The following is a 13406-nucleotide window of genomic DNA, read 5'->3' as shown; positions in this document are numbered from 1 at the left end:
AAGATCATGAGTGGCATGAAATTGTCTAAGGTCACTAAAGTCAATACAAGCAGAGCTCAGACTCAATCCTAAGTCTGATAGCCAACAAAGTATTACTTTTCACTATATACTTTTCATCATATGACATAAAGGCTGAAGGGAATAGAATGAATAATTTACTAATCACTGTTTTAATCAAAGGCACAAAATTAGTGCCAGATAGATCTAGGATCACGCTGCATTGAAAGAACAGATAGACGGGTCTGTGTGTAAATGGATGAAGGGATGTACTTAGAGGAGAGTGAATGGGTAGCGGGTAGATGAGAGGGGAGGTGAAAGGATGGATGGATAACGTGAAGGTTGCATGGATGCTGGATTACTGACTGGGTGGAAGAGTAACTTGGTAGATGGTTAGGTGGAAGGATGGACATGTGACTAGGTGGGCAGACACTTGAATACTTGGATGAGTAGATGGATGGGTAAATGGGAGGACAGAGGGAAGGATAAGTAGGTAGCTAGATGGAAGGACAAATAGAACAATGTGACAGAAACACAGGCGAGTGTCTCTGGCCTCCTGGCTACCTCCTCCTGGCTGCCTTTTCCAGTGGAAAATTGAAAATCATGGGCCCTGGGAAGATATTTCCCTGTGTGGTCTGTTAATAGAGGCCCAGAAAGGCCAGCTGAGGCTGAAAGGCCACCCCCAACCAAGACCCTGTCATTAGCCACTCTCCCCTACCCCGCCCTTGGGTGAAAGTATGAGCTGGTGGCCACTGAGGGTCTGGGCCCACCCAGGCCCCTCATTAAGTCTTATTAAACCCACAGAGGGGAGGGTAAAGGGGAGGAGGCTTTTCTCCCAAAGGTCAGCTGCTGGAAAAAGAAGGTACAGATGTACTCCGGGGGTGGTCATCTAGTCTCAAGCCCTGAGGAATGTGGAAGTCTGCCTGACCCAACCTGCTCCACCCCCAACTTGCAGGCTGGGAAAACAAGGCTCATCCAGGAGAGACGAAGGGCCCACACAGAAGTCAGCACAGCATCAGACTTAAACCCTGGCCTCCTGACTCATAGATGGCACACCAGCCTTTCCCTGAAATCTGCAGCCTTAATGTCCACATTGGAGAAGGAAAGGAATTAACATGATTGGGGGCCCCTACATATTCTGTTGGCCCCCAGGGGGCCAAGCATTCTCTGTCCTTGAAGCTACTGGTTTCCTCTGTGTCTCTACTGGTAAAATGGGAATTATTTGCCCTTTCATTGATTCAGTAACTATTTATTAAATGCCTACTATGGGCCAAGCACTGATTGAGGTGCTAGGAATATGGCATTAACTAGCGAAACAAGGTTTCCACCCTCACCGAGCCTACCTTTTAGAAAGGGATAGAGACAATAAACTAGCAGGTAAATAAAATGTACTATGAAGAAAATCAAATAGGGATATGAGATTTATGGTAATGTATGGACATTCTTTTGGTGGGATGATTAGGGTGGGAGTGCCTCTCTGAGAAGGTGACCATGACTAAGGTAGCAACTGTCCATCAAATCTATGCTCCCCTTTGCAGTTATATAGCTGGAGCTGACAAGCAGCTGCCTGGGGAGGGTCAATGTTTCCCAGCCCTCTTTGGGCATCCAGCTGTGGCCGTGTGACCAACTCTTGCCAATGGGATGGGAGCAGAATTGATGAGTGCCACTTTTAAACCTATGCTTTCAGAAGTGGGTGTGTTGCTTCATACTTTTTCCTGTTCCACTGGTGGAGTACAAGTGACAGTAAGACCCCAGGATGGAAGAGCCTGAATTCCTGCATCACCATGTGGAAAAGAGCCACCTACTGCATTGGCACAACCATTACATGAGTGAGAGACACACTTTTGCTGTGTTTGAGCCATTGCGCCTTCTGGGGACTTTTTGTTTCAGCCCTTTAGCTTAGCTGAGGCATACAATGATGTTCAAACTGAGACCTGTAGGCATGTGATGAGCTGGATTATGGCATCACAGGCAGAGGAAATGGACTGAGCTTGGCATGTCAGAGGGATAGAATGGACACCAGTGTGGTAAGAATGAATGGCACAAGACCTGAAACACACAGGCAGGGCCTCAGTCAGGAGTGCTGACTTTAGGGTAGGCCACTGTGGGTTGAACTGGACATGGAACAATGAATTGGTTCCAAATTGGGAAAGGACTGTGTCAAGGCTGTGTATTGTCACCCTGCTTATTTAACTTATATGCAGAGTACATCATGAGAAACGCCGGGCTGGATGAAGCACAAGTGGGAATCAAGATTGCCTCGAGAAATAGCAATAACCTCAGATATGCAGATAACACTACCCTTATGACAGAAAGTGAAGAAAAACTAAGGAACCTCTTGATGAAAGTAAAAGAGGAGAATGAAAAAGTTGACTTAAAACTCAGCATTCAAAAAACTAAGATCATGGCATCCAGTCCCATCATTTCATGGCAAATAGATGGGAAAACAATGGAAACAGTGAGAGACTTTATTTTCTTGGGCTCCAAAATCACTGCAAATGGTGACTGCAGCCATGAAATTAAAAGATGCTCCTTGGAAGAAAAGCTATGACCAACCTAGACAGCATATTAAAAGGCAGAGACATTACTTTGCCGACAGAGGTCTGTCTAGTCAAAGCTATGGTTTTTCCAGTAGTCATGTGTGGATGTGAGAGTTGGACTATAAAGAAAGCCAAGCGCTGAAGAATTAATGCTTTTGAACTGTGGTGTTGGAGAAGACTCTTGAGAGTCCCTTGGACTGCAAGGAGATCCAACCAGTCCATCCTAAAGGAAATCAGTCCTGAATATTTATTGGAAGGACTGATGCTGAACTGAAACTCCAACACTTTGGCCACCTGATGGGCAAAACTGACTCATCTGAAAAGACCCTGATGCTGGGAAAGATTGAAGGTGAGAAGAGAAGGGGACGACAGAGGATGAGATGGTTGGATGGCATCACCAATTCAATGGACATGAGTTTGAGCAAGCTCCAGGAGTTGGTGATGGACAGGGAGGCCTGGCGTGCTACAGTCCATGGGGTCTCAAAGAGTTGGACACGACTGAGCAACTGAACTGAACTGAACTGAACTGACCTGACTGTGGGTTGGGCCACAAGCAGGGGAAAAATACAAAAAATTGGTTCACATTTTGGAAAGGTCCAGAAGGCCGCTGGGCAGAGATGAGCTGGAGAAGGTGGGACTGGATGTGGGACCAGGAGGGGCTGGTGGATTCATCCTGGCAGGAGGTGATGGTGGTCTGAATGAGGCTGAGGGCTAAGAGAGAGGGAAGTAAAGTGATAGATTCATGGTAGATTTTGGAGGGCTTACTGATGGATTGGTTGTGGAGGGGGGGAGAAACTAAATAATCCAAACAAAATCTAATGCAAGAGCCAATACATATCAATAGACTTAGTAGTAGACCTATAGGTCTTCCCTGGTGGCTCCAATGGTTAAGAGTCTGCCTGCAATGCAGGAGGCCCAGGTCGATCCCTAGGTTGGGAAGATCCCCTGGAGAAGGGAAAGGCAATCCTCCCCAGTATTCTTGCCTGGTGAATTCCATGGATAGAGGAGCCTGGCAGGCTATAGTCCATGGGGTCACAAAGTGTCAGACAGGACTGAATGACTAACACTTTCACATTCATTAGACTTTTGGAGGATCTTTACATCTCACAACTGCCTCCCCGGAGACCCTCCCACCCATGGGTACTCTGATTAGCTCATAACCTATCCCCTCCACTGTTGCTGAATGGACCAGCAGTGGGCTCCAGATTGGGGCTCAACCAATCAGCTCATCCTGGCCATCAGAAGTGAGGCTGAAATGGAAATCGGACCAGGTTCAGGGCTTTCTCCTTGACAGAGACCCCAGGGAGATGGTCCTAGAAGTGGAGGAAGAGTAAGCCCTCCCAGGGCTATCCACCAACCCCATAGGAGAGGAAGCTTGTAACTGCAAATGGAATCAACCCCTCTCAACCACAGCTGGAATCACCACCTGCCAAATGAGGAGAGGCTCACTTGGCCTGGCAGTAGATTGCAGAGCCCTAACCTGGCAGGGCAGGGAGAGGGTCTCCCAGGACAGAAGACAGGAGAGGCAGGCCAGATCCTGTGCCCCAGGCTGGGAGGCATGACCATTGGGATCTGTCCACATATTTCTTCCCACCTGTCAGGTGGCTGAGTGGGGTAGATTATGCTTTCCAAAAATGCACAATATTTCCATTCCCAAATGCTCTTCAAGAACCTCGGCACTCTTCTTTCATCAACAGGAGAGTTGATTTCGCTTCCCCTGGAACCCGGGCAGAACTCGGGACTGACATTAAATGCACCTCAGCAGAGGTGACACTGTCAGACTTCCAAGGATGAGACAGGAAAGATGATAGAGCTTCACCCTGGCTCTGTCTTGGGACACACTCTTGGAATCCAATCTTCCACATTGTGAGAAAGCCCAGGTCCCAAGAGGTCAGATATAGATGATCAGGCTGACAGCCCAGCCCAGGTAAAGTGTGCAGGTGCTGGAGTCTAACTGGGTTCAAATCCATGACCCTTAATGAGTTCTTCCACCTCATTTCTTTATCTGTAAAGTGAAGATGACAGTAATAGTACCTCTCTCCTGTTTTGTCAGGATCACATGAGCTAATCCATTTAAGCCCTTAGAACAGTGCCAGGTAAGGTGAGCTAGTTATTAAGTGGTAACAACAACTGCGGAGTCCTTGACCAATGAATGGGCTTGGCACACAGTAGATGGTAGGATGGCACAGTAGATGGCACTCAGTAAATGGTAGGAAATCTTCTTCGCTTTCTCTCACTCTGTGTCATGTATCACAACTCAGCATGGTATTTATCTGCTTACGGGGTTGTTGTTATGTCCTCTACCAGAATATGAGCACCATGAGGGCAGAGATTCTCTTTCATTCTCTGCTTTATCCCCAGAGCCCAGAACAGTGCCCAGTACATAGTAGGTACTCAATAAATATTTGTTAAATGAATGCATTTCTATTCTAGTTTTTAGTTGCATGCTTGGCACACAACAAGTGCTCAATACATGTTGATCCTCCTCACCTCTATCAGCTTCTCCATCCTTCCAGCCCCATTTCCACCTGCTCCAGGAAGCCCTTCTGGGCCCCAGGGTATCCACTGATTACCTTGTGTCTTAGCCACCCCAGGCCAAGTTCTCCACTGACCACCTGAGCCCAGTTATCATATGTGTCACGCTTCCTGTTGAGCAGATACTCACCTTGTTCCCTGAGCCTCCTGCCCAGCATGTGTGTCATGCTAGGTCTTAGAGGGGGCCGTTGGGCAGAACCAGCTCAGAGAGCAACCCCTGCTTCCCTGTCCACCCCTAACCCCAGGCCAGACACACTCCTGTCTCTGGACAGACCACAGAGATTTTCCACATTGCTGAGGAATGGTCAGATGCCACCAGACCCTCCCCTCTACCACCCCTCCTGGCTGCAGGAACTACAGTCCCACTGGGGCTAGAGCCATCCCCCATGCGTGACTCTAACATCTGTAATACTTTCCTTTCTCCTCATAGGCCTCCTCCTTCAAATTCCTCCCACTTCATTATTAGTATATATAAAAAATTTAAAAATTAAGCTGTCTTAATCATTTTCCATATTAGCTGACAGCCGGCTCCCATATGCCTGGGAGTAAGACCATTCCTCCTGTGCTCCCCTCCGCTTTTCCAAAATAGCTAACACCAAACAAAATCCAGTTGTCAAAAACCCTCAGTCTTGGATCCGCCACAGCCCTGTCTCCTCGGGGTCCTGTCTGGCTGATGTGGCCTGAATCAAAAGTAAGGGATGGAGGTTGTCTTACATCCCCAATGAGAATAGACCTCAGGATTGGGCCAATCACAGTTCAAATCCCATCATCAACACTCCCATTTTTCCTTTGTCTGTTTTGTCTAGCTCAGGCCCAGAAAAGGAAGAAGCATGAATTCTAGAGCAGAAAGATCTGAATTCAAACTCCAGCTCTGTTGTTTATACCAGCTGTGCACCCTTGGGCCAGTCACTTGACCTCTTTGAGCCTGTTTCCTCAACTGTAAAATGGCAGAAACAATAGCACCAACTTCTCGGTGTTGTGACGAGGAGTCAAGAACACCATGAACAGTATCTAGTGAGCCCTGCTGCATGCCAGGCATGGAGCCAGGCCCCTACCAGCATCCTCTTATTTCATCTGCATCACAGCCCTCTTTACAGAGAACAGAGGGCCTGAGAGATTGGGAATCTCCTCTGAAGACAAGCAGGATGGAGGTGGAGGAGCTGGATTCTAACCTGGGTAGGTTTCCTGACCCCAACCCCTGCATCTTCAGGATCCATCCTGGTGCTGGCCTTCTAGAAGTACTCCTTAAATGCTGGCCTCCCTCCTACCCAGCTTCACCTTGGTCTTTCCTTCTTTCTTGGTCTTGAACCTGGGAACCAGGAATTGGCAGCTCTGCTAAGTCTTCCCCCCCTACCTCCACCTCTTCACTGCTAGGCTGTGGTCATCAGGAGGGTAGGTAGGGGCCCATGGCCCATGCGTGGCTGACTCAGGCCAGCCCGCCTCTACTCTGGCTGCTCATCAGAATCACCAGGGCCCCATCTCTGGGCTTGAAGAAGTAGGGCTTCTGAATAGAACCTGAACTGAATGTGAAGTCCCAAGCCAGGAAGAGATACATTATTTTTCCAGACCTCAAACTTGAAGACTGTTTTGGTTTTTGCTTGTTTTTTTTTTTTTTTTTTGGCAAACTAATTTTTTTTTCTTTACCAAAAAAAGTAGGTCACTTCATTGTAGAAACCCCCAATATAGCTCCTAGAATTTAAATATCCCAAATAGAGTTCGGCTAAAATATCTACCTGTTCTTAAAATATTTATATTGATATTAATATGTCATAAAGACTTCTAATACTTCCTCTACACTCTTGATACAAACCCCAGTGGTTTTAGCTCTCTATAGTAGATATTATTTGTGAGCCAGGCACTTTGCATATATAATAATTTCTCATCCTTTTCATAGCCCTTTGGGGGAGGTATCATGTATCTTCATTTTGAAGATGAGGAAATTGAAGCATAAAGTACTTAAAGGTCTATAAGAACCGTGAGCTGGATTTGAACCCAGGTTCCAGCTGCAGAGTCATGTTTGTGCTAATGCAGCCTCCATGTGATTCTCCAGGAAGCCCCTGGCCCCACCAGAAAATAACACCTTCCCACAGCCCTGACCCATAGTCCATGAACCTCTCTCCTTGGACCAGACTGGCCTTTTCCCTGAGAGGCAGCATCAAGTTCAGATGCCTGGGTTCAAATCTCGGCTCATTCACTCACTAACCATGGCAACTGGGATAAGTTCTTCACCTCCTCAGCTTCTGTTTCCTCCTGTGTTCAGTAGAAATACTACCCCCTACCTTTTAGGGTTATTGATGGAATGAAGCAATCATGTACCTAAACTGCTATCCCAGAGTGGCTAGAATTCTTATTTTACTTCTAAGTCCCTAAGTGGGGTGTGTAATATAGGTGCTGGAGAATTACTCACTAATGGTGAAAGGAAGACTTAGAACAACAAAATCAAGGGACTAGAAATATTACAAAATTCTGGCAATAGATCCCTCTGGGGGGATTATCGGTGATTTTGTTGTTATCTTGGTGATTTTCCCCCCAAACTCTCAGCTTGAAGAATATTATACTGTGCTTCCCTAATTCTATGACATTATAAGCTATGAGCTATAAGCTCATAAGCTATAAGCTATTGTCAACTTAACAGCATTTTTTCAGAGGAAAAATGAAAATCCTACTATATGGAATTGTAAGACATCTCCCAGTTTTAGAAAAGTTAAAGTCTATGGGGGAAAGTACCTTTGAATCAAGGAAATATGTTTGTAATCAGGTAATCAAGGTGGTGGTCTGCAGGAGAGGATAAAATTTATTTTTGATTTTGCATTTTACTTTATTGTTGAAGTATAGTTGATTTACAATATTGTGTTAGTTTCAGGTGGGCAGCAAAGTGATTCAGTTAAATATATATGATATATATTTAAATACATATATATACCTACATATACATTTAAATATATACATATATATTTAACTGAATATATATTCTTTTTCAGATTTTTTCCATTATAGGTTATTACAAGATAATGAATATATTTCCCTGGCTATACAGTAAATCCTTGCTGTTTATCTATTTTTCTGTTAATCCCATACTCCTAATTTATCTTTGGTAACCATAAGTTTGTTTTCTATGGCTATGAGCCTGTTTCTGTTTTGGAAATAGGTTCATTTGTATTAGATAAAATTTATTTGTGAAAGAAAGAAGAAGATACAATGAAAGTTTCATTGCTTGCTAGAACCCTGGAATGTCAGTTTAGCCCTGCCACACACACCTGAATGACCTAGGGCACTTAAAGGTAAATATGGTACCCAGGGTGGCCCTGGTCCTAATAACCCAGCATCTCTGGGCTGGGACCTGGGGTCTGTGTTTTAAGCTGACAGGGCGGATGCTGAGAACTGTGTTAGAAACAAGCCTCCTCCTCCACTTTGCCTCTGTCTTACAGATGAGAAGTCTGAGGACCCCCAGGAGGGTCACGAGGACCCTCCTGCTTGAGTGGTATGAGCAGCAATCTCCTCCTTTAGCCCAGGGGTCTTTCTTACCCTCAGTCCCAGCCCTTCTCCTCCTCTTTGCTCTGTCTACCTAGAGCTGTTTCTTCCCTTTCTCCATAATGGAGTGTCCCTTGTTCTTCACTAAGAAGACTGGGTATTTTTGTCTCTTTGAGTGCTGCATTCTATTGCCAGAAAATAACTTCAAATAGAAAAAATGTGCCCCAAATTAAACTGGAAACAGAAAATAAATAGGAAGTGAGGTGGGTTGAGTGTTAGCCTGTTTTCTCAGAGAAGAGAAAGTGGCGATCCCAGCATCCACTGTTAGGGAGGGTGCCGAGGTGGAAGAAGGATGGTAACAGGACTGGGGCGTGAAAGGACTGGGTGCTGTGGAGATTGGATGACAATGCACGTGATGCACTTTGCACAGAACATCTCTGTTCCTGACTTCTGAAGTTACTAGGCAGACTTGATGCTGTGGATTTTGCAATGATCTGTGGAGAAAGTGTCAAGAGACCCAAAGTCCTCCAGTGACACTTCCCAGTCGAGAGCTATTTGAAAACATGCCATCTGATGTCAATAGGTGCAACTTCAACAGCATCTTTCTATGGCCTTCCCTACTCTGATCCAGCTGTTCACAGCTGAGAGTCACCTTCCAAAAGCTTAACTCAGATCATATGATTCTCCAACTCCAAAACTTTCCAAAGCTTCCCACTGTCTACAAAACATAGTTCAAACCTTCAGCCTTGGAGCCCCCCAGGATAGAGGGCAGAGAGGGTTTAAAAGTTCATTTTCCTCTCCCTTCCTCCCACCCTCTGGTCTCTAGCCACACAGAGCTGCCCCTGGGTTCCCCCCAGAAAAGACCTTCTCTTCCTTTCCCCTCAACTGGAAGTCAGGCTCCGAGAGTTTAGTTAATCACATGCCTTCACTCCAGTCACATTTTGTTACTGGTCAGAGTGAGACCTTCGCTTGTTTTCTTATTTGCCCCTTTCACACCCGAGTCCTGTTAACCATCCTTCTTCCACCTCGGCACCCTCTCTAACGTGTCTGGTGTATGTCTTTAAATATGCGTGCGCCCTTGGAGAATATACAATGTTGTTTTCTATGTGCATGTTTTTAATTTACATAAATGCTATTAATATCATTTCTTTTTTTTAAATAAATTTATTTATTTTAGTTGGGGGCTAATTACTTTACAATATTGTAGTGGTTTTTGCCATACATTGACATGAATCAGCCCTGGGTTTACATGTGTTCCCCATCCTGAACGCCCCCCTCCACCTCCCTCCCCATCCCATCCCTCTGGGTCATCCCATTGCCCCAGCCCTGAGCATTTGTCTCATGCATCGAACCTTATCATTTCTTACCTTTCCCCCTCAACACTGTTTTAAGATCTAGGCTCTGTGTGTGTGCAACCATCATTTCTAACTCCTGCATGGTCAATCACGGTGGGCATCCTTCATGCCTTACCTGCCGATTCCCTGATGTTGGAGGCCTAGGTTACCTCTAACTCCCCACAAGAAACCTCTGGACCACTTGTCATGCAAGAGGACTTAACAGCTTCTGATTATTGCATAAGCCCTTCATTGCCTAATAATAAGTGGCAGGTACCTAACTCAAGCCGATTTAAACAAAGGACGGAGTGTAGATTTAAGTGTTCATTACTAGCTGCTGCTAATTAAATGCTACTTTTCATCTTAGAATTTCCACACCCCCACCCTCCCACCTCTAGCAACTCCAAGAGAAGGAGGGCTCCTGCAAAGTGGCAACAGGTAACTGCCAGGACCACAGCCTGTGCCCTCCTCCTTGTCGGTGGGGCCTAGTTTTGTCCTGTCTTCAGTTCCCTCCCCAGATGCACATGTTTCAGAGGAGGTGGACTTCAGGCTCAGGAGGTGAATCTTTCTCTAAGGCAGTGTTTCTTAATCATTTTTCCCATTATTATCCACCTACACAGACTTCTTAGACATTCTTTCTCCTAATTGTGCCCGCATGAAATTTTATTACCACCAATGATATACCTGTTTATATAGTATGGCCCTCTGGAGAGCCACAAACCATTGTAATAACTAAGATTTTCTTCATCACCCTCCTCTTAACAAATTTTTGCCCCAGAGGAGATATTGGTTCAATTGCATGTGTGCAAACATGCTCAGTTGCTAAGTCATGTCTGACTCTTTGTGACCTTGTAGACTGTAGCCCTCCAGGCTCCTCTATCTGTGGGATTTCCCAGGCAAGAATACTGGAGTAGGTTGCCATTTCCTTCTTCAGGGATCTTCCTGACACAGGGGTTGAACCCATGTCTCCTGCACTGGCAGATGGGTTCTTTAACACTGAGCCACCAGGGAAGCCATTTGTCCCTATTGAGACTGCATCAACAGAGGCAATTGCCCTGGCCTGTGATTGGTTAGAACATGGGCTGGTGAGGCCAATGTAGACAATAAATGTGAAAACCTCAAAAGAAGAAACAGTTTCTTTTCAACCTTTGGTCTTTATCATGGCTGAATGTGATGCCTGGATCTGCAGCAGCCATCTTGTGACTGTAAGGACAAGGTTGACGTACTTCTGGTGGACAGAAATAGGAGACACAACCTAGGGCATTAATCATATTGTTCAGCTAAAATAACCATTCCTGAAGGTGCCCTGACCATAAAATTCCCATTATATGAAATAATACATTTTCTCTTTTTAAGCCCATTCAGCTGTTTTGTTGTTATCTGTAATTACAGCTGAAGGCATCCTAACAGATTTTCTTCTCTTTCCTAAACACTCTAGCAAATGTCCTAAGCAGAGGTTCACTGGCATTGGTTGGTCTGGTTAGGCCAAGAGCCCACCCTCATACCAATCATGTGCCCACCTACCCTTGTGTCTTAGGAGTACAAAGGAGTCAAATCCCCCAAGGACTGAGAGTGGGGACTACTCCTCAGAGGAGGACCAGGAAGGTTTTTCCCAGAGGGATCCTGAATGCTGGGAAGGCAGAAATGACAGCTGGGTTCCACACTCACATTGTTTCTTCTGCATGAAGCGTCTTGCCATCCTCTCCCACTCCCACCCTCACCCCTCACCGCCCTACACACTCATTCTAGTGCAACTCACAGCTTCCTTCACTGGAAGCTCTCCCCAGAGCCCTGGCTTAGGAAGATCCTCTGGAGAAGGAAATGGCAACCCACTCCAGTATTCCTGCCTGGGAAATCCCATGGATGGAGGAGCCTGCCAGGCTACAGTCCATAGGGTCACAAAGAGTCGGACACAACTGAGCGACTTCACTTTCATTTTTTTTCATACATATATCCATTCTTTTTCAGATTCTTTTCCCATATAGGTTATTACAAAATATTCAGTAGAGTTTCTTGTGTTATACAGTAGGTCTTTAATAAGCTCTCTGCCCCTTTCTCTTTTCCCTCTAGGGTCTCTATAATGAAAATATTGTCCTAGAGTTCTCTTAAACTAATCTCATTTTTCTCTTTTTCATTTTTTTCTGTTCAGCTTGGTTGTTTTCCACTACTTTGCTTTCCAGGTTGCTGATCTGTTCCTCTATATTATCTAATCTACTGTTGATCTAGTGTGTTTTAAAATTAAAATTATTGTATTCTTCAGCTCTGTCTGATTCTTATATTTTCTAGCTCTCTGTTAAACTTCTCATGGTGTTCATTCATCCTTCTCCTGAGTTCACTAAGCAGCTTTATGATAATTAGCTTGAAATGTTAGTCACTCAGTCATGCGTGACTCTTTGCGACCCCATGGACTGCAGCCCACCAGGCTCCTCTGTCCATGGGATTTTCCAAGTAAGAATACTGGAGTGAGTTGCCATTTCCTTCTCCAGGGGATCTTCCCGACCCGGGGATCAAACCTGGGTCTCCTGCGCTACAGGCAGATTCTTTACTGACTGAGCTACAAGGGAAGTCCCAATTAGCTTGAACTCTTTATCAAATAGACTGCTTAGGCACACTTTGCTTTGCTCTTCTTCTGGGATTTTATCCTGTTCCTTCATTCGAAACATATTCTTCTGTTGCCTCATCTTTCCTTTTTCTCTAGTTTTATTTCGATGCCTTAGATAGGTTGGTTACTTTTCCCAGTCGTGCAGGAGTGGCCTTGTTTGGAGACCTCTTATGCGGCCAAGCAGCATTCTCCGTCTAGTCACCAGAGCTGTATGGTGTAGAGGTGCCCCCTACATGGGCTGCATGGGCCCTTCTGTTGTGGCAGGGCTGACTACTGTGGTCATGGAATAGGTAGGGCTACCCGTTGGCCTGGCTGGCTGCCAGGCCCTGCGTCATGTGGAGGCTACTGGCCCACTGGAGCGCAGGGCCAAGTCCCTGGGTGGTTGGCTGGGTTACCCTTTGGGTTTCTGCGGCTGTTGTCAGGTAGTTATGAACAGGGCAGTGTCCCTGCATCGCTGGCTGGTCAGAGTGGTGAGCAAGTAAGCCCCTGGCGCTAATAGGCTAGAGCAAGGACTCCAAAATGGTGCTTCCAAGCACCAGTGTCCTCATGGTAGAATGAGCTCCCCAAAATGGCTGCCACCAGTGTCTGTGTCCCCAGGGGGGAGTCTCAGATGCTTCCTGCCTCTCCAGGTGAGTCTCTAAGATCAGCCAGTGAGTCTGGTCTAGGCTCCTTTTAAATTACTCCCTCTGTACTGGGTCTCAGAGCAGGTGAGATTTTGCATGCACCTTCTAAGAGTGGAGTCTCTTGTTTCCTAAAGCCCTGTGACTTCCCTATACACAATCTTTGCATGCGTGCGTATCAAGTCACTTCAGTTGTGTCTGACTCCGTGTGACCCTATGGATTATAGCCCACCAGGCTCCTCTGTCCAGGGGGATTCTACGGCAAGAATACTGGAATGGGTTGCCATGCTCTCCTCCAGGGGATCTT

General features: G+C 45.9%; 1 long non-coding RNA gene across 1 annotated transcript in view; it reads left to right on the top strand.

The window, feature by feature from the left end:
- The first annotated feature begins 2055 nt into the window (after positions 1–2055).
- Positions 2056–13406, top strand: part of LOC145533384 (uncharacterized) — a 33078-nt gene continuing 21727 nt past the window's right edge. Inside the window, exons 1-2 of the long non-coding RNA XR_014074038.1 lie at positions 2056–2886; positions 5879–6248. This is a non-coding gene — a long non-coding RNA (uncharacterized LOC145533384). The remainder of the gene's footprint in view (positions 2887–5878; positions 6249–13406) is intronic.

This window comes from Giraffa tippelskirchi, chromosome 13, assembly GCF_054371585.1.
Source record: "Giraffa tippelskirchi isolate mGirTip1 chromosome 13, T2T-mGirTip1v1.2.pri, whole genome shotgun sequence".
NCBI classification, from domain to species: Eukaryota; Metazoa; Chordata; class Mammalia; order Artiodactyla; family Giraffidae; genus Giraffa; species Giraffa tippelskirchi.
Note: the sequence above shows the minus strand (reverse complement) of the source record. Positions and strands in the feature narration are given on the sequence as shown.